The sequence below is a fragment of the Jaculus jaculus genome, chromosome 17, assembly GCF_020740685.1.
Source record: "Jaculus jaculus isolate mJacJac1 chromosome 17, mJacJac1.mat.Y.cur, whole genome shotgun sequence".
NCBI lineage: Eukaryota > Metazoa > Chordata > Mammalia > Rodentia > Dipodidae > Jaculus > Jaculus jaculus.
This window is the reverse complement of record NC_059118.1, coordinates 45882915-45906086: the sequence shown is the minus strand read 5'-3', so window position 1 is coordinate 45906086 and position 23172 is coordinate 45882915. Positions and strand designations below refer to the sequence as shown.

Genomic DNA, 23172 nt, shown 5'->3' with positions numbered 1-23172 from the left:
CTCTTATGGAAAAGCATAGAGGAATGCAGGTGGCTTTCCTACCTTTTGTATATGACCTTCTTTCATTTTCCAGCCTGACTATGTAGATTCAATTTTGCTGAGTGCCATGGTGAGTTGGAAGATCACTGCAGTACCTGGTAGTTTTTGTTTTACATGTTATTGGTGACTGCTGACCACAGTGCTGTTAGAAGGATGTCTTTCATGAACTATCCACAAATTTATCCACTTCTATAGTTTTCTACAAGATATGAGGCTGCTAAAATCAACCTCACTTAAGATCACTGTCTTATGCTTGGACATGAATATATTTTAAAAATATTTTTTTTCTCACCTAGTCTTTCCTTACTGCTTTTTTCCTATGTAAAAATTGAAAGGATTTTTATTTACTTTTTATACTCTTGGAGAAAACCTTTCACATGTAAAAGTTTGACATTTGATAAGATATTTATTCACATTTTATTTTATATTCATATTTTATATTTATATTCTGTTCCATTGGTGGAACAGAATTTGATAGGACATAATTTTTTTAGTTCAATGGGACTTTCACATGATCACAGTCACAAAATTGGCACACTATATTAGTAAAATCAAACAACTAGACAATGTATGTATCTTTATGTCAAATCTTAGCATGCACTATCCTTAACACATGATCTTGGAAGTATCTGCTGTGAGCTTACTAAAATATTAACCACAGAAGGTCTGAGGTCACAAATGACAGTTTATAAAATAAAACCTCTTTTCCAATAGCTACTTGTTTTGTAGCAAAAATATTACAAATAAAAGTAGTGCTATTCAAGGTGTTCATTTTGAAATCACATGATACATAGGTTCAAACCATTATTTTCCTCTCACATAGAGACACACACGCTGTGAAGACTGAATTACTGATGAAACATGCCTTACCCGACACTGCCCATTTAGTGATGTCATGTTGCACACTCTGTGGGCACAGTCAGAGTGAGTGGATTAAAACTTCTCTAGTTATTCGGCACACTTATAATTTGTTCCTAGTTTGAGACTCAGAAAAAGTGTTTGAGAAACAGGACAAAATGTGTATTTTTGCCTTCCCTCCTGAAATTTGTCAAAACTTGTAAGTTTAAAACAGATTCCCACACACACACCCTTTTTGATAGAAAGAAATAGCTAATTGTTTTTCATAGATGGAACCGTATTCAGATGTATTCAATTCTTTTTTTTTTTCTTTATGCAAGGTAGGGCCTCACTCTAGCCCAGGCTGAGTCTGCAGTCAGGCTGGCCTTGAACTCACAGTGATCCTCCTACCTCTGCCTTCCAAGTGCTGAGTTTAATGATGTATGCCACCATACCTGGCTATCTATCTATCTATCATCTATCTATCTATCATCTATCTATCTATCTATCTATCTATCTATCTATCTATCTATCTATCTATCATCTTTTAGACAGGCTCTCATTCTATACCCCAAACTGGCCTGAAATTCACTATGCAGCTTAGACTGGCCTAGAACTTGTTGAAATTCTGCTTCAGTCTCCAGAGTGCTGGCCTGAGCCACCATGTCTTGCTTCAAGTTTTCATTTTTTTCTGGACGGTGGGAAGCTAACATTAGACAAACAGATGTTTCCAAGAGTACAGCTACAGTCAAAGTGCCTTGGTTTCTCCTTTCACATGATTATATAAATTTTAAAGAAAAGAAGCCTCACAAGCTATGTACAGCAGCTTACACTCAGTGTTTCGTTTTCACTTGATGTACAGTTAAAATTAATTCATGGCAAATGCTCGTCACATCATCTATGTAGGCACGTCAAAGCTCTGGAGCTTCACTGCAGGGATGAGGTCTTCAGCGGGACCATGATTCTGGACTCCATGTCCTGAATAAGGGGGGCTGTGTAGTATACCAATTCTTCCCAGCCGTGTTTGTGCCATGCTGCATTCCATATGTCTTCCCTGGTCTGCAGATCTTTGTAAGCCCAAAGACCGTGCACCATGTATAGCTGCCCAATCGGAGAGAAGAGCCGCCCCCCCCCCAGGGCCTCATTCCCGTCCTGTCTACACCTGTCTATAGCAGATTGCACGAGCCCAGTAATTTCCCCACTCAGTCGTGGTTCATGGTCGGAGTTGGTAAGACCTGAGTTCGTATATATTGGGTCCTGACCGAGGCACAGGCTCATTCCAAAAACTGAATTCCAGTAGCAGCTGATTCTTCCTAGAGAGAATCATGTCGCTTCTTGCCTCACGGAAATTCGCAAATTCCTGATTTTCTCTGAGTTTATTCATGACCTCTGTGAGGGCTGGATAGCCTTCGTCGTACCTCCAGAGGTGGACAGCTTGATCCTGCTCACCATACCACGTGTTCCAAGTCCCCGCCAAGGAACAAGGGTAATGTTTGTCATCATGAATCTTAAGTAACACCTCCTGACAAATTTTGTTGCATACTTTTAGGCCATCCGGCTTAACATTGTGAAACTAATTTGTACAGACTGCTTGTTTCTTTTTTGGCTAGGAGATTAGAGTGAGCATCTTTTCTTGGATCAACATTCCTGACAAATAAGGATTTTAACCAGCTATCTTCCCGAGGCCCTTACTGGCGGCCCTCAGTCTCCCGAGCCCGGGCAGGAGGCTGCCGACTGTGGCCGCCGTCCCAGGCCTCTGAGCGAGGCCGCTCCTCCCGCGCAGCCCTCGTGCTCCCCTTCCTGCTTTTCTTAATGGGAATGAAGAACCTCCAGCTCAACTCCATTTACAATCAATTAAACACCAAATCATTAAAAAATAAAATACTCAATTATTGATGATGCTGACTAATGGAATCATCCATGTCAACATTGTAGCATTCCAACCATTAATAATAAATCCATAGAGTGGGATGTATAAGATATTTAAAAATAAATAATTGATATGGTAAAGGATAACTCAGTAACGTTAGAAGTAATTCACCAATATAGAAATGAACAGGTAGAAGCAATACTGCAATTCTTTCCAGAGGAATTATCATTTATCTGAGAAAGTTAGGATGAGAGAAAAACTTATGATCTCAGGTAATTAATTTAAAAAGATGTAAGTTAAGCCACGCATGGTGGAGCATGTCTTTAATCCCAGCATTTGGGAGGCAGAGGTAGGAGGATTGCCTTGAGTTCAAGACCATTCTGAGACTACAGAATTAATGCAAGGTCAGCCTGTGCTACAGTGAGGCCCCACCTCAAAAAACTAAAAAGAAAAAAAAAGAAGAAAGATGTAAGTCAAGAATAAATACAAGTAATGACATGGACTTAGGAGGTTAATGCTCTTAGGAGGGAGAAGCAGAAGCATTAGTTCAATGCCATCTTTAGATACACAGCAAGCTGTAGGCCATCCTGCCTACATGAGACTGTCTCAAAATCAAAAACTAGTTATTTGTTGGATGGAGCTATTGTTTATTCATTTATTCACTTATTTATTTTTAAATAATTCTTTTTTTTTAATTTTCTTACTGAGAGAGAAAGAGAGAGACAGAGAGAGAGAGAGAGACTGAGAGAGAATGGGCATGCCAGGACCTTCAGCTTGCTACAACAAACTCTAGACATGTAGACATGTGCACCCTAGTGCACAGGGGTGGCATTGCTAACCTGTGTCACTGCATCTGAATATGTGGGACCTGGAGTTTTAAACATGAGTTCTTAGGCTGTGCAGGCAAGCATCTTACTCACTAAGCCATTTCTTAGAAATTTTTTGAGAGAAATTTTCTTGCCCAAGTTGGACTGGAACTCACAATCCTCCCTCCTCAGCCTTCTGAGTGTTGGCATTACTGGTTTGTGCTCCTGCACTTACAAAAAAAGATTACTTCTGTGAATTCAGTGCCTCTCTTGTGTGGTTTTACTATATCTGAAGATTTGAGACATGGATTGAGTTTAGGCTCTGGGTAGCTTTTCAGCTGAGGATAACTTTGAACTATAGCTCCTCCTACCTTCATATCTCAATTCTGGGATTACAGGTATGTGATCATATCTGGCTATCATAGCCTCAATTACCTATAGTGAGACACAGTCCAAAACTCTTAAATATAAAATTCCAGAAATAAACAATTCATAAGTTTTAGATAATTCTATAGAGTATATTACTCTATTCCAGTCTAAGGTACTAACTAACTCTTATTGTACAGTGACAAAGAGTATGTTTAACTTTTCCATGTTATCTATAAATCAAGTCTGGAACACAGCTCTGGATAAAATAGAATACTACATTTCTCACTGCAGAAGCAAGAAGGCGTGGGTGGAATAGATAAAACATTTCCAATCGAATTTCAACTAACTATCATTTGAAGAATTGGCAGGACATACAATGTCAGATTTTCTGACATTCTGTGGTTGGTGGAAAACTCATGGTTAAGCATTTGGAAACTAAAGTTAGCATACTTTGGGTCACAGTCTTTGGCTGGAGTTTGGCCCTACTGCTGTCTTACATTAGCCTCATTTTTTAACTATTACTGTAAATTATTTTACATATACCAATTTTATAATGAATTAGCCAGAGTCCAGTTTGATTTCTCAATATTAAATTTTCTTGTCTGGGCTGGAGAGATGGCTTAGCGGTTAAGCGCTTGCCTGTGAAGCCTAAGGACCCCAGTTTGAGGCTCAGTTGCCCAGGTCACACGTTAGCCAGATGCACAAGGGGGCGCACGCATCTGGAGTTTGTTTGCAGAGGCTGGAAGCCCTGGCGCACCCATTCTCTCTCTCTCCCTCTATCTGTCTTTTTCTCTGTGTCTGTCGCTCTCAAATAAATAAATAAATAAATAAAATTTTTAAAAATAAATAAATAAATAAATAATTTTCTTGTCATTTCTAAAATGGAGTATAAGAGTTTTCAACTGTTGGGCCGGGCGTGGTGGCGCACGCCTTTAATCCCAGCACTCGGGAGGCAGGGGTAGGAGGATCACCGAGAGTTCGAGGCCACCCTGAGACTACATAGTGAATTCCAGGTCAGCCTGAGCCAGAGTGAGACCCTACCTCGAAAAACCAAAAAAAAAAAAACAAAAAAAGAGTTTTCAACTGTCATCTAGTATTGTTTTTAGATTAAATGAAACAATATGAAAAGTGTTTAGTATAGGGGCTAACTCAGGGCATTTAATGAATATTGACTGGTCACTGTTTTTCTTTTGTACTTGTATGTATGTGCATGTGTGCACAAGTTTGCATGATTACATGTATGTATGTGTGTGTACATGTCATAAATACAGATCACAGGACAATTCAAAAAATAAAAAATCAATGTTTTAGAGCAAAAATGTGGAAATGTTATAGTAGAGCATGTATTTCATACATTTCAGTGAATTTGACAGAAGAACCTCTTTGTGGCTGGTATTGGTGGATTAGCCAAAATCCCTTGTTTTCTGAAGAAGGAGATTCAGTCAGGAAAGTGGCTGACAGTGCTACCTTTCTTATATCACAGGAATACAAGTTCGTGGATGACCAATGTCCCCAGGGTGTTTGAAAGGGGGTTCAGTTCTCTTTCTTACCATGAGTTGCAATCTTCTAAGCTGACCAAGTGTCAGTACTGACATGATATACTTGATGACAGGCGGATATACCAATTGTGCTTATGTACAGATTAGTATTTTTTGATATAAAGTACTTTTTATGTCTTAAAATCTGCATGTCAATGTATAAAGGATGATCACTGTTTAAAAGACAAAATGTAAACAAAGTTAACAAATGGAAAATTATTTCTCTATGAAAGATAATTTCAGACTAAAACCAAAAAAGCAATACTGTTTTCCTGAAGCTAAGCTTAAAATATGTTTGCTCTTTGACAGGAGCTAATTTTTAGCTTAACATAATGGAAAATCATTTTTTCTAAACCTTTTGATTTTTAAAGGTCTAATTTTAATTGATGATTCTGTAAACTTGAATGTGTGCTTTTGTAAACAACAACAAAAAAAAAATCCCTTAGCTTCATCTTCCACATTTGCCCTCTGTACATTGCTCCCTTCATTCATTCTTTCTCACTCACTCATTTGTCACCCAGCAGGGTTTTGTGTACTCATATGTCTCCTCTGAGTTGTGCAGTCTCTTGATTTTGGGAAATGTCAATATAAGTAAGGCACTATTCCCAGATTAAAATGTCTATTTAATGCAAAATATGGCCAACCAAATTAATTATTATAATTTAGCAATTTCTTATTTTATGTTTATTCCATTAACTACTGGAATATACCATTCAAGAGAGGATACCAGTTGTTTTCTAGAATTATGCTTCAGATATATAAAACATTTATACATTTGCATAATTGATGAAATAGGTAAATAAAAAGAGAGGTTGCACTCCAAAATACTGAATTATGTAGCTAATGGATTCCAAACAATTATAAGAGGATGGTGCTGTATATTGGATTTTATACGTCTCAAATCACATCCAGTCCTGATATAATTAGTTCTTTGTCTCCACTGTAGGAAACATAGGCTTTGTATGCCTACATAAAATGCAGCTAACAAGTAAAAACAAATATCACTTTTCAACTGAAGAATATGTATTTTTATGTTTATAGTAATTTTGTCATTGATGTCAACCTGGAGCCACAATATCACATAGGTGATGTTAGATGTATTTGTTCTTGCTGTGATTGGTTTAAGCTAGCACCTAGACAATTTGTACCACTGTTATCCACTTTGCTTACCAGCCCACATCCTTGTAAGTGAAGGACAATGTTCAGCAATAGTTGTCTGAATGCTTCCTGGTAAAATATCACAGTTCAGTCAATCATATCTTTTCTCACTTGAGCATCTCTCATTGGCAGCAAATTGTTCCTTATATTAAGACTCATTAGCTCTCTACTCTTTTTTTCTTTTAACCTGGGCATCATTGTACATAATGCCTCTAAACTTTATTTCATTCTTACGCAGATATAAGCTAAATAATTTTTTCATAATTGATGTTTGATTAGTTATATTGAAGCTTAGTACACAGATATTTCAAGATTTTTATAAGACAACACTTCTACTAGACATTAAAAAGCACAGTATTATGATTCTTTCAAAAGTTCCAGTGAGTATAGAATGTCATATGTGGAGGCAAATTTCCTATAAGAATGTAATTAAGTACTAATATTTTACATACAAAAAAGCTATCACTTAAGTCCCATAAATGCACATTTTAAGTAATGTACATTACATAAGCAAATCTCATTATCTTACAAAGCATTAAAAAAATCATTAAGACAATTAGATTATCAGCACATAGTTCTAGCAAAGCAACATGAAAGGGGCAGTTTTCCACAAGACCTGAGTGTTCTTAAAGCAACATGGAACAAGAAGTAACCTAAAATACTCAACAACTGTTAACTATGTAACAGTGACTCTAAGCTGCCATTTGAAGTTATCAAACCCACTTATGCCCATAGCACAGAAAGCTTACATCCAGGACAATCAAACCTTCCATAATTCAATATCCTACTGCTCTGTGGTATTGCAGAAGCTATTTGGAAGTGCATTCACTGCTTAAAAATTATATACACTTGAAAAATAGGGGATTATTTTTCACCAATGTTTCCAGAGATCCTAGTAAGCTACATTTACAATGATAAAAAGTCTGTTGATAGTGAAAAGAAGGTAGACAGGATGAATGGAGGTAGAGATGTGTCATTCAGACTTTGTTGTTCTTATTTCATCAGACCTTAGACCCTCCTTGTAGTAGGTTGATTATCCTCCATACTCACACATTTTTGTGATTAAGACTCATCATACTCATTCTCCAGCTGGTTGAACTTTGGGAGGTAGAAACTTGTTGGAGGAGATGTGATTCTAGGAGAGGGACTTGGGTGTCATAGCCCAAGCCCTCTTGCCAGAGCCCTGATTACTCATCTTGCTAATTTCCAGTTGATGGGACCAGGTGTGATGCCATATTCTGCTCTGCCATGCCATGATGACATAGACATTAAACTGAAAATTTCCCTTTCCTGTGGTAGTTTGAATAGATGGCCCCCAATATATTCAGTGTTTTATTAGTTTGCATCTGCAGCCACCTGGCTGGAGGTGATGTGACTGGATGATCTTAAGGTGTGGTGGTGGGCTTGAGTTTTAATCTAAAGATATGCAAAGTGTGCCTAGCTGGAGTTCCTGAAGTGTGCTGTGTGGCTTTTGGCTTTTAGACTTGAGCTTTTCTCTCTCTGCTTGCACCAGTGAAGGCAGGCCAGCATCTTCTGCCATTATAGAATTTCCCCTGAATCTGTAAGCTTTAATAAATCCCTTCCTCCATAACTGTGCCTAGTCTGGAAGTTCACCTGAACCTGAAGCTGTCTGCTACAGAAGTTAGTACCAGAAGTGGGGTGAGCTTTCTAAGGGGAAGGAAAGACTACAGAGGACTTTGTTGGACCTGGACTATTGGTATAAGGGCTGGCCGCATTCTGCTGCCTAGGCCTAAGAGTTTGATCAAGGTTAAATTTGTTATGGACTGGTGTGCTTGGCTAAAGTTATTACACTGAGAGATTTAAGATTTTAAGTTAGAAAATATCAAGCAAGTTAAAATTACAGGCACTGAGACTGGTTTTAGGTTACTGAACATGCTATTGTCAAACACATTAGAAATCTTAAGGATGATGGCACAACTGCTTTACATTAAAACAATGGAAAGGGTACCTGAGGAAAGACTATCATAGAAATTCAAACTCTTTTGGAAAGAGTTGACTGCAGAAGGAACCTACTTTTCAAGGCTATGGTTTATTTCATCCTTGAATTAAGAATATGGCTGTGTCTTAATCTGCATTTCCCTGATGGCTAGTGACATAGAACATGTTTTTAGATGCTTATATGTCATTCGTGTTTCTTCCTTTGAGAATGATCTATTTAGCTCCATAGCCCATTTTTTGATTGGCTTGTTTGATTCCTTATTATTTAACTTTTTGAGTTCTTTGGATACCTAGATATTAATCCTCTATCAGATATATAGCTGGCAAAGATTTTTTCCCAGTCTGTAGGTTGCCTCTTTGCTTTTTTCACTGTTTCATTTGCAGAGCAAAATCTTTGCAATTTCATGAGGTCCCAGTGATTAATCTGTGGTTTTATTGCCTGAGCAATTGGAGTTGTATTCAGAAACTCTTTGCCAAGACCAATATGTTGAAGGGTTTCCCCTATGTTTTCCTCTAGCAGTTTCAGAGTTTCAGGTCTGATGTTATGGTCTTTAATCCATTTGGACTTAATTCTTGTACATAGTGAGAGAGAAGAATCTATTTCCATCCTTCTGCAGAAATATATCCAGTTTTCCCAACACCATTTTCTGAAGAGGCTGTCTTTTCTCCAATGAGTATTTTTGGCATTTTTATCGAATATCAGGTGGCTATAGCTACTTGGGCTTACATCTGGGTCCTCTATTCTGTTCCACTGATCTACATGTCTGTTTTTGTGCCAGTACCATGCTGTTTTTGTTACTATGGCTCCGTAGTATAGGTTAAAATCAGGTATGGTGATACCACCAGCCTTATTTTTGTTGCTCAGTATTATTTTAGATATTCGAGGTTTTTTGTGATTAGCCACCAGGGAAATGCAGATTAAAACTACACTGAGATTCCATCTCACTCCTGTCAGATTGGCTACCATCATGAAAAGAAATGATCATAAATGTTGGTAGGGATGTGGAAAAACAGGAACCCTTCTACACTGCTGGTAGGAATGCAGTCTGGTCCAGCCATTATGGAAATGAATGTGGAGGTTCCTAAAACAGCTAAAGATTGATCTACCTATGACCCAGCTATAGCACTCCTAGGCATATATCCTAAGGACTCATCTCATTTCCTTAGAAGTATGTGCTCAACCATGTTTATTGCTGCTCAATTTATAATAGCTGGGAAATAGAACCAGCTTATATATCCCTCAACTGATTAGTGGATAATGAAGATATGGCATATTTATACAAGGGAGTTCTACTTAGCAGTAAAGAAAAATGAAGTTATGAAATTTGCAGAAAAATGGATGGATCTGGAAAGGATTATACTAAGTGAGGTAACCCTGGCCCTGAAAGCCAAGTGCCACATGTTCTCTCTCATATGTGGATCCTATCTACAGATGATTGGGCCTCTGTGTGAGAAGGAAAAAACTCAGTAGTAAAGGTCAGCTCAGGGTCTAATGCAGAAGAGGTGGTGGAAAGAATGTAAGAGCCAATGGAACGGTAGGACTCCTTACAACGTGCTCCCTCCAGACATAAAATTGCCTGGATATCCATGACCTCACAGTGCCTGACACTACCTACACAAGATCATCATAAGAGGAGAAAAAAAAGTCATGACATCAAAAGAAAAGAGACTGTTTGAGATGGGGAAGGGCTATGATGGAGAACGGAATTTCAAAGGAGAATGTGGGGGGTTGATGGAAGGTATTACCATGGGAGATAGATATATATATATATATATATATATATATATATATATATATATATATATGCTTTTTTTTTTTAAATCTTTTTGAGGTCGGGTCTCACTCTAGCCCAAGCTGACCTGGCACTCACTTCCTATAGTCCCATGCTGGCCTCAAACTCACAACTATTCTTCTACCTCTGCCTCTCAAGTGTTATTTTTTTAACTTTAATTATATTTTTATTGATTTATTTGCAAGCAGAGAGAAACAAAAGAGAGACAGAGAGAATAGGCACACTAGGGCCTGCAACCACTGTAAACAGACTCCAGATGCATGTGCTATTTTGTGAATCTGACTTTATGTGGGTCCTGGGGAATTGAACTCAGATCCTTAGGCTTTGCAGGCAAGTGCCTTAACCACTGAGCCACCTCTCCAGCAATGTTTTTCATCATAATGTATTATTTATTTGCAAGCAGAGAGAGAAATGAGTGGGTCAGGGTCTCCTGCCACAGTAACTGACTCCAGATGTATGTGCCACTATGTTTGTCTGGCTTTACAAGAAAATGCCTTTAATCACTGAGCAATCTGCCTAGACCCCAACCTAGAAATCTTGTATTTTAAGGTTTAGATTGACTTTATTAAATTAAGAGAAGGAAGTGCAGAGAGTTTCTGCCATATAGAAGGCAGGAAGAGGTAGAGAGCCCATGTCTGGGTAAGGGTACTCTCCTACCATTCCAACCCAACCCAGATATTCTGGGATGTGGGAGGTCTGACAGAGGAGATGTGGAGGTGCAGAAGTGAGGAGAGATGTACAGCCAAGAAGAGAGCTCCATGGGATATTTTTTATAATCATGGAAAATGTTCATAAAAATTGAGAAAAAAATACAAAACAAAAAAAAAATTATTGAAGAATATTTTCCAAATCTCTCAAAAGAGAGGCCTATCCAGATACAAGAAACCCAAAGAACAAGAAACAGAAATAAAGAAGAAAGTCTCCAAGACAAATCATATTTAAAACTCTTAACAATATAAAGAGATAGAGAGAGAGAGAGAGTGCTAAAAGCAGCAAGAGAGAATCAATCACTACCTACAAAGGCAATCCCATCAGAATTACCTCAGATTTCTCAATGTAAATGCTGAAAGCTAAAAGGGCCTGGTTGGAACACTGAAAACTCTAAAAAACTATGGCTTATAAGCCAGGCTACCATAGCCAGCAGAAGTATCTCCATAATATATGGTACAAGAAAACCTTTCCATGAAGAATGTTAACTCTATGATTATAGGAACACAAAGCCAAACCTACAGAGAATACTTCAGGAAATACTGCACACATAACAAGCAACCAATCTCCAGAGTCAATAAGAAGATGACAATAACCAAAAATAGACCAGGCTCAAAAAGAACAAAACACAAGCAAGCACCAAACCCCATAATTCGTTTCATCATAGCAGGGATTAATTCAAACCCCATAGTTATAAGCTTACATTTTAATTTAATGGTAGATCAAAAAAAAATTGACCCTTCTATCTGCTTTTTCCAAGAAACCCACTTTACCATTAAAGATAGATGCCTTCTCATGGTAGAATGATGGAAAATGATATTCTAAGCAAATGGAAATAAAAACTAAAAGTAATCAAAAAGGACAAAGAAGACCACTCATCAAAGGTATGATCCAACATGAGAATATCACAATCATAAATCTATATGTGCCAAACACAGATGCACCACAGTTTACAAAGCAAAAGCTACTTTACAACAAAACAGAAGTAAACACCAACTCCATCATAATCAGAGACTACAATATTCCACTACCATCAATAGACAAATCATCTAAGCAGAAAGTCAATAGGGAAATAATGTAACTCAACAACATCACAGACCTAACAGACATCTACAGAACTTTTCACTCCAGGTTTACAGAATACACATTCTTTTTACAGAATACACATTCTTTTCAGCAGCCCATGGATCCTTCTTGGAAAGTGACCATATATTAGGCCATAAAGTGTGCCTCCATAAATTCAGGAAACCTGAAGTAACTTCTGTCATCATAGAAGACCATAGTGCTTAAGAGCTAGAAATTAACAAGAGTTGAAGAGTAACTTCACCAGTTCCTGAAGACTAAACCACACACTTTTAACAATGAGTGGGTTGTGGGAAAAAGTAAAGAAATTGTAAAATTCCTAGAATTGAATGATAATGAAAACACAACTTAGCTGGAGAGATGGCTTACCAGTTAAGGCATTTCCTGCAAAGCCAAAGGATCCCAGTTTTATTCTCCAGGACTCACATAAGCCAGAGGCAGAAGGGGTACATGTGTCTCGAGTCCATTGGCAGTGGCTGGAGGCCCTGGCATGCCCATTCTCTCCTTCTCTCTCTGGATGCCTCTCTATATCAAATAAATAAAAAATTTAATAGAGTTTTTTAAAAAAAAATAATGAAAGAGCTGGTTCTTTGAAAAGATAAACAAGCTTTGTAAGCCCTTGACCAATTTGTTCAAGCAAAGAAAAGAGAAGTCTTTAACAAAATCAGAAATGAAAAAGGAGAGATCACAACAAGCACCAATGAAATTGGAAGAATCATCAGGGCATACTTCCAAAACCTCTACTCCACAAAATTTGATAATCTAAAAGATATCAATGAATTTCTGGACACATACCACCTACCACAACTAAACTCAGAGCAGATTAATCTCTTAAACAAACCTATCACATCCATGGAGATTTGATAGGTAATCAAAAACCTCCCCCAAAAGAAAAGTCAAGGACTAGATGGCTTATTAGCCAAATTGTATCAAACCTTCATTAAAGAACTGAAACCAATTTTTCTTAAACTATTTCATGTAACCAGAGAATGAGGAAGCCTTCCCAACTCCTTTTATGAAGCTAGCAACACCCTAATACCCAAACCAGACTTTGATTCAACAAGAACAGAAAAGTATAAGCCTATATCCTTGATAAATTGATATGTAAAGATCCTGAACAAAATCCTCTGAAAGTGAACTCAGCAACACCTCAAAAGCATTATTCTTCTGATCAAATAGGCTTAATACCAAGGATGCAGGAATGGTTTATCATATGGAAATTGATCAACATAATACACCACATAAATAAACATAACCATAAGAACCATATGATCATCACAATTGATGCAAAGAAGGCCTTGACAAAATACAACATCACTTCACAATAAAAATTTGAAAGAATGGGTTTATATATCAACACAAAAAAGCTACATATATAAAGCACACAAATCCCAAATAATACTTAATGGAGAAAGACTGAGGGAGTTCACATTGAGATAGGGAACAAGACATGGGTGCCCACTCTCACCATTCCTCTTCATCATAGTACTAGAAGTACTAGCCCAAGAAATAAGACAGGAGAAAGAAATAAAATTGATTCAAATTGGAAAGTAAGAAGTCAAGTTAGGGGCTGGAGAGATGGCTTAGCGGTTAGGCGCTTGCCTATGAAGCCTAAGGACCCCGGTTCGAGGCTCGGTTCCCCAGGTCCCACGTTAGCCAGATGCACAAGGGGGCGCACGCATCTGGAGTTCGTTTGCAGAGGCTGGAAGCCCTGGTGCGCCCATTCTCTCTCTCTCCCTCTATCTGTCTTTCTCTCTGTGTCTGTCGCTCTCAAATAAATAAATAAAACTTTTAAAAAAGAAAAAAAAAAAGAAGAAGTCAAGTTAGCCCTATTAGCAGATGACATGAGCCTATGTAGAAGTGACTGAAATTCTCCATGTGAAAACTTCCAAAGTTGATTAATTCCTTTACTAAATCGGCAAGATACAAAATCAATGCACAAATTCAGTAGTCTTTCTATAGGTAAATGACAAATATACAGAGAAAGAAATCAGTGAGGCTGTACCATTTTCAGGGGCCACAATAAGTATTAAATACCTTGGAATAACATTAACCAAGTATGTAAAAGACCTATATAATGAAAGCAAAAGAAAACCCAAGAAAGAAATTTAAGAGGACTTGAGAAGATGGAAAGACCACCCATGCTCCTGAATAGGTAGAATTAATATTGTCAAAATGGAAATTCTACCAAAAGTAACATATAATTTTAATAAAATACCAGCACCATTCTTCACAGAGATAGAAAAAAGTGAATGAAAATTCATATGGAATGGCAGCAGGCCTTGGGTACCTAAACATACCCTCAGCCAAGAAACACCTCTAAAGTATCACCATACCTGAACTAAAGCTATATTACAAAGCTATACCAACAAAAACAGCATAGTACTGGCATAAGAACAGAAACATAGACCAATGGAACAAAATTGAAGACTCAGACCTTAGGTCAGGTACAACAGCATCTTCAACAAATGGAACTGGACAAATTGGATGACCATATGTAGAAAAATGAAACTAGATCCACTAATATCTCAATACACAAAACAATCAAGTCAAAATGGATTAAAGATCCCCACATAAGACCTAAAACTCTTCTCCTACTGGAAGAAAAAATTGGGAGGCACTCTCCATGATATAGGAGTTGGAAATGACTTCCTGAACAAAATTCCCAGTTGGGGAAAGAGGAACAGAAAGGGGAAAATCAAACACAAAATTAAATTCAAAATGAGCCAGTACATTAGAAACCACTATCCTTGGAGATAACCTAAAAGATGTAATCCTCAAAAGGGTAAAGGAGAAAAGTAGGGTTCTGGGAAAGGTGAAATGAATCCTAAACTTAAAAGCACCCCCCCCCCCAACGCCATGCCTGGCTGGTAACTCCCAGTACCAGAGATTGGTTGCTACCCACATTGAGCAGTTGATCAGAGGGACCTACAACTACAAGGTCCCCAAATCAAGACATCTGTCTGTCAAAGCACTAATAACAGCTTGAGGCAAAAGCTAAGACCCTATTGCTGAAGACACCTCATGCTGCTGACACAGAGAACAGAGACACCTGGCTGGAATTCCAAAGATAACCAGTCTCCAGACTGTTAGCCTGTCTAGTGATGGAAAGAGCTACATGAGCTACTGGGGGAAAATGACAAACAGTCTGGGCAACCAGAGTTCTAAGCTACTCAGAAGCAAGCACCCTGACATGATGTACACTCTAGTGCAATAGTGGCACACAGTGTTAGTGGCTAACCAATAGCTTTCCGATTGGCTAAAAGATATGATTAGTGTACAGGAACCAATATTTGGAATTGGGAACCAGATCAGGATCCTATGGTGACAAAGATTATATTCCCCAGTGCCAAGAACTCACTAGTCTTTGGCTCAAAGTGGGGTTACATATAACAAATTCTACCTAAATTAATAATGCTTATCCCATTTAAGCTATGCTGACTTTCTATTGGAGAATCTGCTCTTCTTTTTCAAAAGGTAGCAAGACTTGAGGAAATAAAGTACCCCTCGAAATTTGGCCAAGCCACAGCTGAATCCACAGAGGAATTGGGGAGGCAAGCAAGAGTGCTGCTTCCATGCTGTGCCTGAAAATAAACGCCAGTGTGTAGGATACAGACCTGACAATACTCAACACCTGCCAAAGCAGAGATTCTGATGCTCCTAAGAGCTCATCAATGAAGTAAACTTAAAAGTCACTCACCGTGGCTCAGGGAATTTTGCAGTAGATGTCATAGAAAGATTTTAAGAGCCACAGGTTGAGACATCATGTCTACAGGCATTCCTTACCCACCAAAATAACTGACTGCTGCTCCCACAATGCATAAACCACAACCCCATGGGTAATGCCTGCAACCCCACTGAGGATCATCCCCAATGCAATGGGAGCAGGGGAGGTGGAAAAGATTATACCAACACATGATGTATCCATATGAATCATGTTGTTAATAATAACAAACATTAAAAAATAATAAAGATTTTTTTTAGGAAATATGAATTTTTTATAGCATAGCACATTTCTCAATCTCTATAGCCCCATGCCTCTCAGTAATTACCCTCTACCTACTTGATTTCTTGTTACCAATTATTAAGTTGCCACATGTAGTCCATTATGCCTTCCAGTCCTTTCAGCATTTGCTCTCTGTTGTTTTCCATACCTTGGCCTACTCTAGTTGTAGGTGTAGTTCCTGGGACCTGTCCTGTTTTAGCTTCACTTACCTGTGTTTGCAGGTATGAAAATTTGCTAGTCAGCTGTCACCATGGCAAAATACCTTATCTGATTACCTTATAAAAAGCACAGGTTTGGGGCTGGAGAGATGGCTTAGTGGTTAAGCGCTTGCCTGTGAAGCCTGAGGACCCCGGTTCAAGGCTCGATTCCCCAGGACCCACATTAGCCAGATGCACAAGGGGGCGCACGTGTCTGGAGTTCATTTGCAGTGGCTGGAAGCCCTGGTTCAACCACTCTTCTCTCTCTCTCTCTCTGTCTGTCACTCTCAAATAAATAAATAAAAATAAACAAAAAACATTTTTTTAAGGCACAGGTTTGTCTGACTTATGGGTTTTGATGATATATTCTCCCTATTGATTTAGGCCTTTGTTGGAGAAGGCCAGTGGAGTTGTTAGAGAAGGTAGAGTGGAGTGACATCACTCAACTAATGGTCAGGAAGCAAAAAAGAAAAGAAAGAACTTGGTTTTTACAATCCTTTTGAAGGACATACCTCCATTGACCTAAACTCCCAGTATAGCACACCTTTCAAAGATTCCAACAAATTTCCAATAGCACCAGCTTGGGGGCATAGGCCCTTAGCACATAGGCCATTGTGTGTCTTTCCAAGTCCAAGAAAGAGCAGATGGTTTTTGGCAGATAGGCCTGGAATGACATTTTCTAGTGTGTAACAATGTAGAAAGTCAGCATGCTTCATGTTTCTATTTTCTACAATAGCTACTATGGACAGATGAATTTCTCAAAGCTTTCAAATTATTAATTGTGCTGACCTAAGAGAATATTTGAGACTTGGTACTTTAAAAAATGACAGAAATTTAGTTCTCATAACTCTTGATATAGTATACTACGAACTCAAGTTTCCAGAATTTGGTCTGATAAGGGCATTTTTGCTGCAGCATCACATGGCAGAAGCTAGACAAATAAGAGCAGAAGTATATCATATGCATGCCACATTAAGCCCCATTCATGGGATTATCTCACTACTGAGGATGGGTCCCCCCATGCATTTATGTTAAGGCACAACATTTTCATTATGCTTACTTTGGGTCCATCTATGTTATGACAAGAGCATATCCAAAGCACAGCACAGTGCACATTATGGCCATTTAGAATGGCAGGAAAAGCAGATGTACTTTCCAGTTACTCATTGTGTTCCTTAGTGAAGCAGCAATGAATACCAAATAAGAACACTGTGTTTTAACTTTTCTAGGGATAGGAACCTGTCTTAGTCATTAGTAACATCAGTTATTCCAAACTACCCGCGTGTTGGGGGACAAAGACTCAAATCAATGGCATCTACATCCTATTCATTAATACTGAAACTCCTCTGTCTCATTTAGCAAGATTGTTGACTGATGCAATATCTTTAATACTTTCTGATAACATGATTGCAAAGAGAAATGATCATTTTATTAGTATATGAATAATCACTGATAAAATAAAAAATACATAAGTTCTAAGTTTAGAATATTTCATACTCTGCTGAAGTAGAAAATTGAATCTGGAAATGTAGCTATAACTATTAAAAGATAGAGGAAGACTTCAGCTGACAAAAATATAGATTAGTTGGAGAAAGCTATTAGAAAAGAGGAAGCTAAGCAAATTCAACTTGCTCAGACCTGTCAGAGGCAATTTTCCCTACTGGATACAATATAATTGGATTTATACAGAGTGAATGAATGAGGGGCCTGAAACATAGAAACACCTTTCTCCAGCATATGTGCAAGCATGTATACATGCAAACATACATTCACACATGCATGCATGCATACACACACCCCAAACACCAAACATCTCAATTCATTGGCATACTAAATTTTTACATAATTCAAGAACTCATTATTGTCATAATGAAGCTATAAGTTTTCTAATACCTGAGAGTCCATTAATTCATTCTACATTAATTTTCATTGTCAAATATTCTATGGTTACTCTCTATATATTTTGGGAAGTGGTAGGTATTAAGTTTAAAAACATGGATAAGAAAATGTCCTCATTATTAGAATATTCTGTTAAAGTAAAAAGGGGAATGACTAGCATAGGGTGAAGACTTAGGTTTTAAAGCAGTTTAAATTTATTTTGCAAATAATAATTCAAGCTTAGTAATATGATGATATCTGAATTACAAACACTAAAATCTAAATGATCAAATCTTTGAAATTCCAAGCTGATATTTCCCATTAATATCTGTCTTGCTTCAGCTTCCTCCACATCTTTCTCTCCTGGATATCATTGTATCTCATTCATACCATCTCAGATCTTTCATAGCCCCCTGCTCCTTATGCATTAGACGTAGGTATTTCCATGCATCTAAATTTAGTCACCATATCATCAAGACCATGTAGCAATGGAAAAAATGTGTTCCATGTTCAACATATCCACTACTGCCTGGAGCTGATCATTGGAAGCAGCATCTCCATCCTTCATTTCCTGTTTGTTTCCTAAGGTGTAATTAATAACCACCTGTAAGATCTGGGAGTGACCAAGACCACACAAATAACTCAGTGATGAAATGATGTAAGCTTTTATTCAGGAAAAACATGAGCTACCAGGGATGACTCACAAGAGAGGGACACAGCCAACTTGACTTTTCGGTAAGTGCATTTTATAGGGCTTTTTCAGTTGGGGGAAAGTGAAAAAGAAAAAAAGAACTCATTTGTTTAGTTGACTAGAAAAGTTCCTTTAGGAGGTATCAATACATTAATCATTTTAAATAGCTAGGAGCCAGATGTGGTGGTAAACATCTTTAATCCCAGCACTTAGGAGCAGAGGTAGGCAGATCACTGTGAGTTCAAGGCCACCCTGAGACTACATAGTGAATTCCAGGTCAGTCTGGACTACAGTGAAACCCTACCTTGAAAAACCAAAAACAAAACAACAAAAAAAAAAGACACCAGAACAGTGTTCATGCAACTTAGGAGATAAGAAGGCCAGAAAACATGACCTGGGAATTGTTAGGCAAGGAGAGGATAATGACTGAGTGGTTTATTGAGGAATGAGGATAATCCACTTCCGTATGTCTCTGTATCCAATCTGCTGACCTTGGTGGCTCCGTCTTGGGAGCCTGTCCCAACCTAACATTCCAGCCTTGTGTTAATGATAAGGGAAGACAGTGATCTGTCTTATGTATTGTCTTCATTCTGACCATAAGGGCAGTGAGTTCTTATGGGAGAGGCTGGATAATGTGGTTGATGGGTCTCCCTTCAGAGTAGGTGATGACGAGGCAGTTCCATGGTGGCTACAGGTGAGAGAGTGGTGAGATCAATAGTGAGCACCCTCCAGCAGTGCCAGTGTAGCATGCTGTTATGACCTGGTCCTGAGTGAAACAAGGTTTCTCTCTTACCATCCCTGCATTGAGCTGGCTTTGGGGCAGTTTCTGGTGACACATATTATGGAGAAGGTGAGGGAGATGGGCTTCATGCGCCCTGTGAGAGGACAGAAGGAAGAATTAAGGAACTTGTTACCCTTGTCAACAGCTATGACATCGGAATGCCAGGTGCAATGGAGGGATGATCACTCAGGGATGAGGGATAGAGGACTTGGTGAAAGAGAGTGGAGGCAGAGGAGCATCATTGTCTTCAAGAGGAACATTCTGGGATTGGGATAAGAGTAGGAACATGAGAGAGTTTGAGAGGGACTGTTGGGATGGAGTTGTACTTATCCCTGGATGAGGTAGGGTAGGAGGGAGGTGGTTTGACTCTCTTTAGCTATGATAGGTGGATCCACTTGGGGATGTTGTTGCAGTCCGGTTTGCATTGCTGGTAGAAATCACCAAACCAAGAGCAGCTTCTGGGAAAAAGATTTATTTTGGCTTACAGGCTGGAGGGGAAGCTCCACGATGGCAGGGAAAAACGATGGTATGAGCAGAGGGTGGACATCACACCCTGGCCAACATAAGGTGGACCATAGCAACAGGAGGGTGTGCCAAACACTGGCATGGGAAAACTGGCTATAAAGCCCATAAGCCTGCCCCCAACAATACACTCCCTCCAGGAGGCATTAATTCCCAAATATCCATCAGCTGGGGAGCTAGAATTCACAACACCTAAGTTTATGGGGGACACCTGAATCAAATGACCACATTCCGACCCTGGCCCCCATAAACTGATAACCATACACGATGTAAAATGCAATGCACTCTTCTAACTTTAAAAGTCCCCATAGTTTTTATCAATTCCAATGATGTTCATACATCCCCATAGTCCAAGATCTTTTAACTGAGCCATAATACCAAAAAATAACCTCAAAAAAACCATAATGGCACAGAATATTCACACTGCAATAGATGACATTGGGCATAGCAAAGAAACATTCAACCAATACAAGATTTAAACAACCAGGGAAAACATCAAACTCTGTAGCTTCAAGTCTAGCAACTCTAGCCAGTGACAAATCTTCAAGTATGACAATTCTGACCAGCAACAAGTCTCTGGCATTCCAATTCTGCCCCTCCAGCTAGTCTACTCACAGTCCTGGGAAACTTCATTGGGGCTAGCAGCTCCACAGCAGCCATCTCATGGTCCCAGCATCTCCACTGGGTCTCCAGTGCAATCCATGGTTCATCCTCATGGCCCCATGGGGTCTCTATGCAGGCAACCAGAAAACCTGCTTCACACTGCCCATGGCCATTTCCAAAACACATGACCGTGTTGCAAACCCAATGACCCTTTTTCCAGCATTGCTTATACTCCTCCACCATATCAGGTAGGGTGCCAATTTGTTAATTCAGGGGGGAATAAAGCAGGCTTTGAAGAACAGGACACTTCTTGAGCACTCAGGACCCTTCAAAAGAGTTGACATTCTTCTTGTTGCCCCAACGCAGGACAGCTAGCCCAGTCTCAAAGGTTATAATCTCTCAGTTGCAGCTGAATGTGCAACAGTTCACCCAAAGATTTTTCTTTCTGTGCCATATCCCTCTGCACACACCAGTTCATTTCTATGCAGAGCAACCCTGCACAACTTCTCAGGACATGGGCATAAGAGCAAACTTCTCACACAAACTGCTAGCCCAGTCCAAGCAAAGCTCTTTCTCATCCTCATAAGCCAAACCTCACAGTCCATAGTTCTTACTGCATTCAGGTCTTGTAGCTCTGACTAAAATAGTCCATCAAGCTGTACTTACAGCACTGCAAGGCATTTCTTAGGCCAAGGTTTCAAATCCTCCCATATTCCTCTTGAAAATCAGCTCCAAAAGGCCACAGCCACACAGTCTGGTGTCTAGCAGCAATCCCACTCCTCGGTACCACTTTACTGTTGCAGTCCAGTTCGCATTGCTGGTAGAAATCACCCAACCAAGAGCAGCTTCTGGGAAAAAGAGATTTATTTTGGCTTACAGGCTCAAGGGGGAGCTCCACGATGGCAGGGGAAAACAATGGCATGAGCAGAGGGTGGACACCCCCTGGCCAACATAAGGTGGACCACAGCAACAGGAGGGTATGCCAAACACTGGCATGGGGAAACTGGCTATAAAGCCCATAAGCCTGCCCCCAACAATACACTCCCTCCAGGAGGCATTAATTCCCAAATATCCATCAGCTGGGGAGCTAGAATTCACAACACCTAAGTTTATGGGGGACACCTGAATCAAACCACCACAGATGTCCTGAAGCTTTGAGGCCATGGGAATGGTTAGGATCACCAGATGAGGTCCAGTCCAGAGTGGCTTGAGCTCCTGTAGGCAAGACTGCTATGGAAGACTTGATTTCTAGGGTTATGTGAGAGAGAAGTAAAACTTGGTAAGTACCCATAGAAAGGAGTTTCTGGTAGTGGTGAAGGTTGTTTAACAAGAAAGGGAGTCTATGGGTGAGTTACAAATACCTCAGGCAGAGACTTTCAGTTAAGATGGCAGCATAGGAACCACGCCAAAGCATCCTAGGGGAGAAAAAGCCAAAGAAAACCCAGCAAAATACACACTTTTACTAAAAAGTGAGGTGTATAAGAAATTAAAACAGCAGCGGAGAAATAGAGATCCAGAGAAGCCAGAGCCCACACAGGCAGGTCGAAGCAGCTCTGGCAGTGCAGCCCTGGCACCGGCAGTGGAAGCAGCAGTGGAAGAAGCAGCTCTGGATCCAGCAGCAACAGCAGCCACTCTAGCACAGGCAACAGCAGCTCCAGCAGCAGCAGTGGGGACCCAGCATGGCAGCTTCAGCTGCAGCAGCGGCGTTTCCAGCAGCGTGGGTTCTGATCGGCAGGGCCACAGTTGCCAGGCTCAGTTTGCCCCACAGGAAAAGCCAGTGCCCAGCTCCAGAAGACAAAACAGTGGTCCAGCAACCCAGCCAACCTATTTGACTGGACCAAAATCATCCAAAAAGGTAACTGGGATTGTACCAGGGAAGGGTCTCACTTGGTCACAAGCTGACTTGGATCCCTCAACAGACCAGAAATCTTAATCTCTTTGTTGATAGAGGATCTGGTTGTTATAATACCTACTCTTGCATAAATACTCGGTGCTGTTTTTGATTGAATGTCAACAGTGTTTAGTTAAATTTTAGAATCAACCTGTATTTTGTTCCACTCAGCCTGCATGAATACTCCCATAGCAGGCAAACTCAACCCCCTAAGAACACCTTTGTAGATACTCTGAGAGTGCTAAGAGCCACACCTAACATCTTAATCTCCTACCCTGAAGATATATAACATCAGATCAATTGATACAGCTAAGAATACACAGCTAACTAGAAAATCCAAGTATTAACATAATCCAAGATGCAAAACTATATACAATATAACATAAGAAACACCAAAAAACAAGACAATATAAATCCACCAAAAAGTATTAATGCATCAGAAA

General features: G+C 39.4%; 1 pseudogene; it reads right to left on the bottom strand.

Moving 5' to 3' along the window:
• Positions 1–1803: 1803 nt before the first annotated feature.
• The window catches only part of LOC101610763, a 121878-nt pseudogene continuing 100509 nt past the window's right edge, over positions 1804–23172 (bottom strand).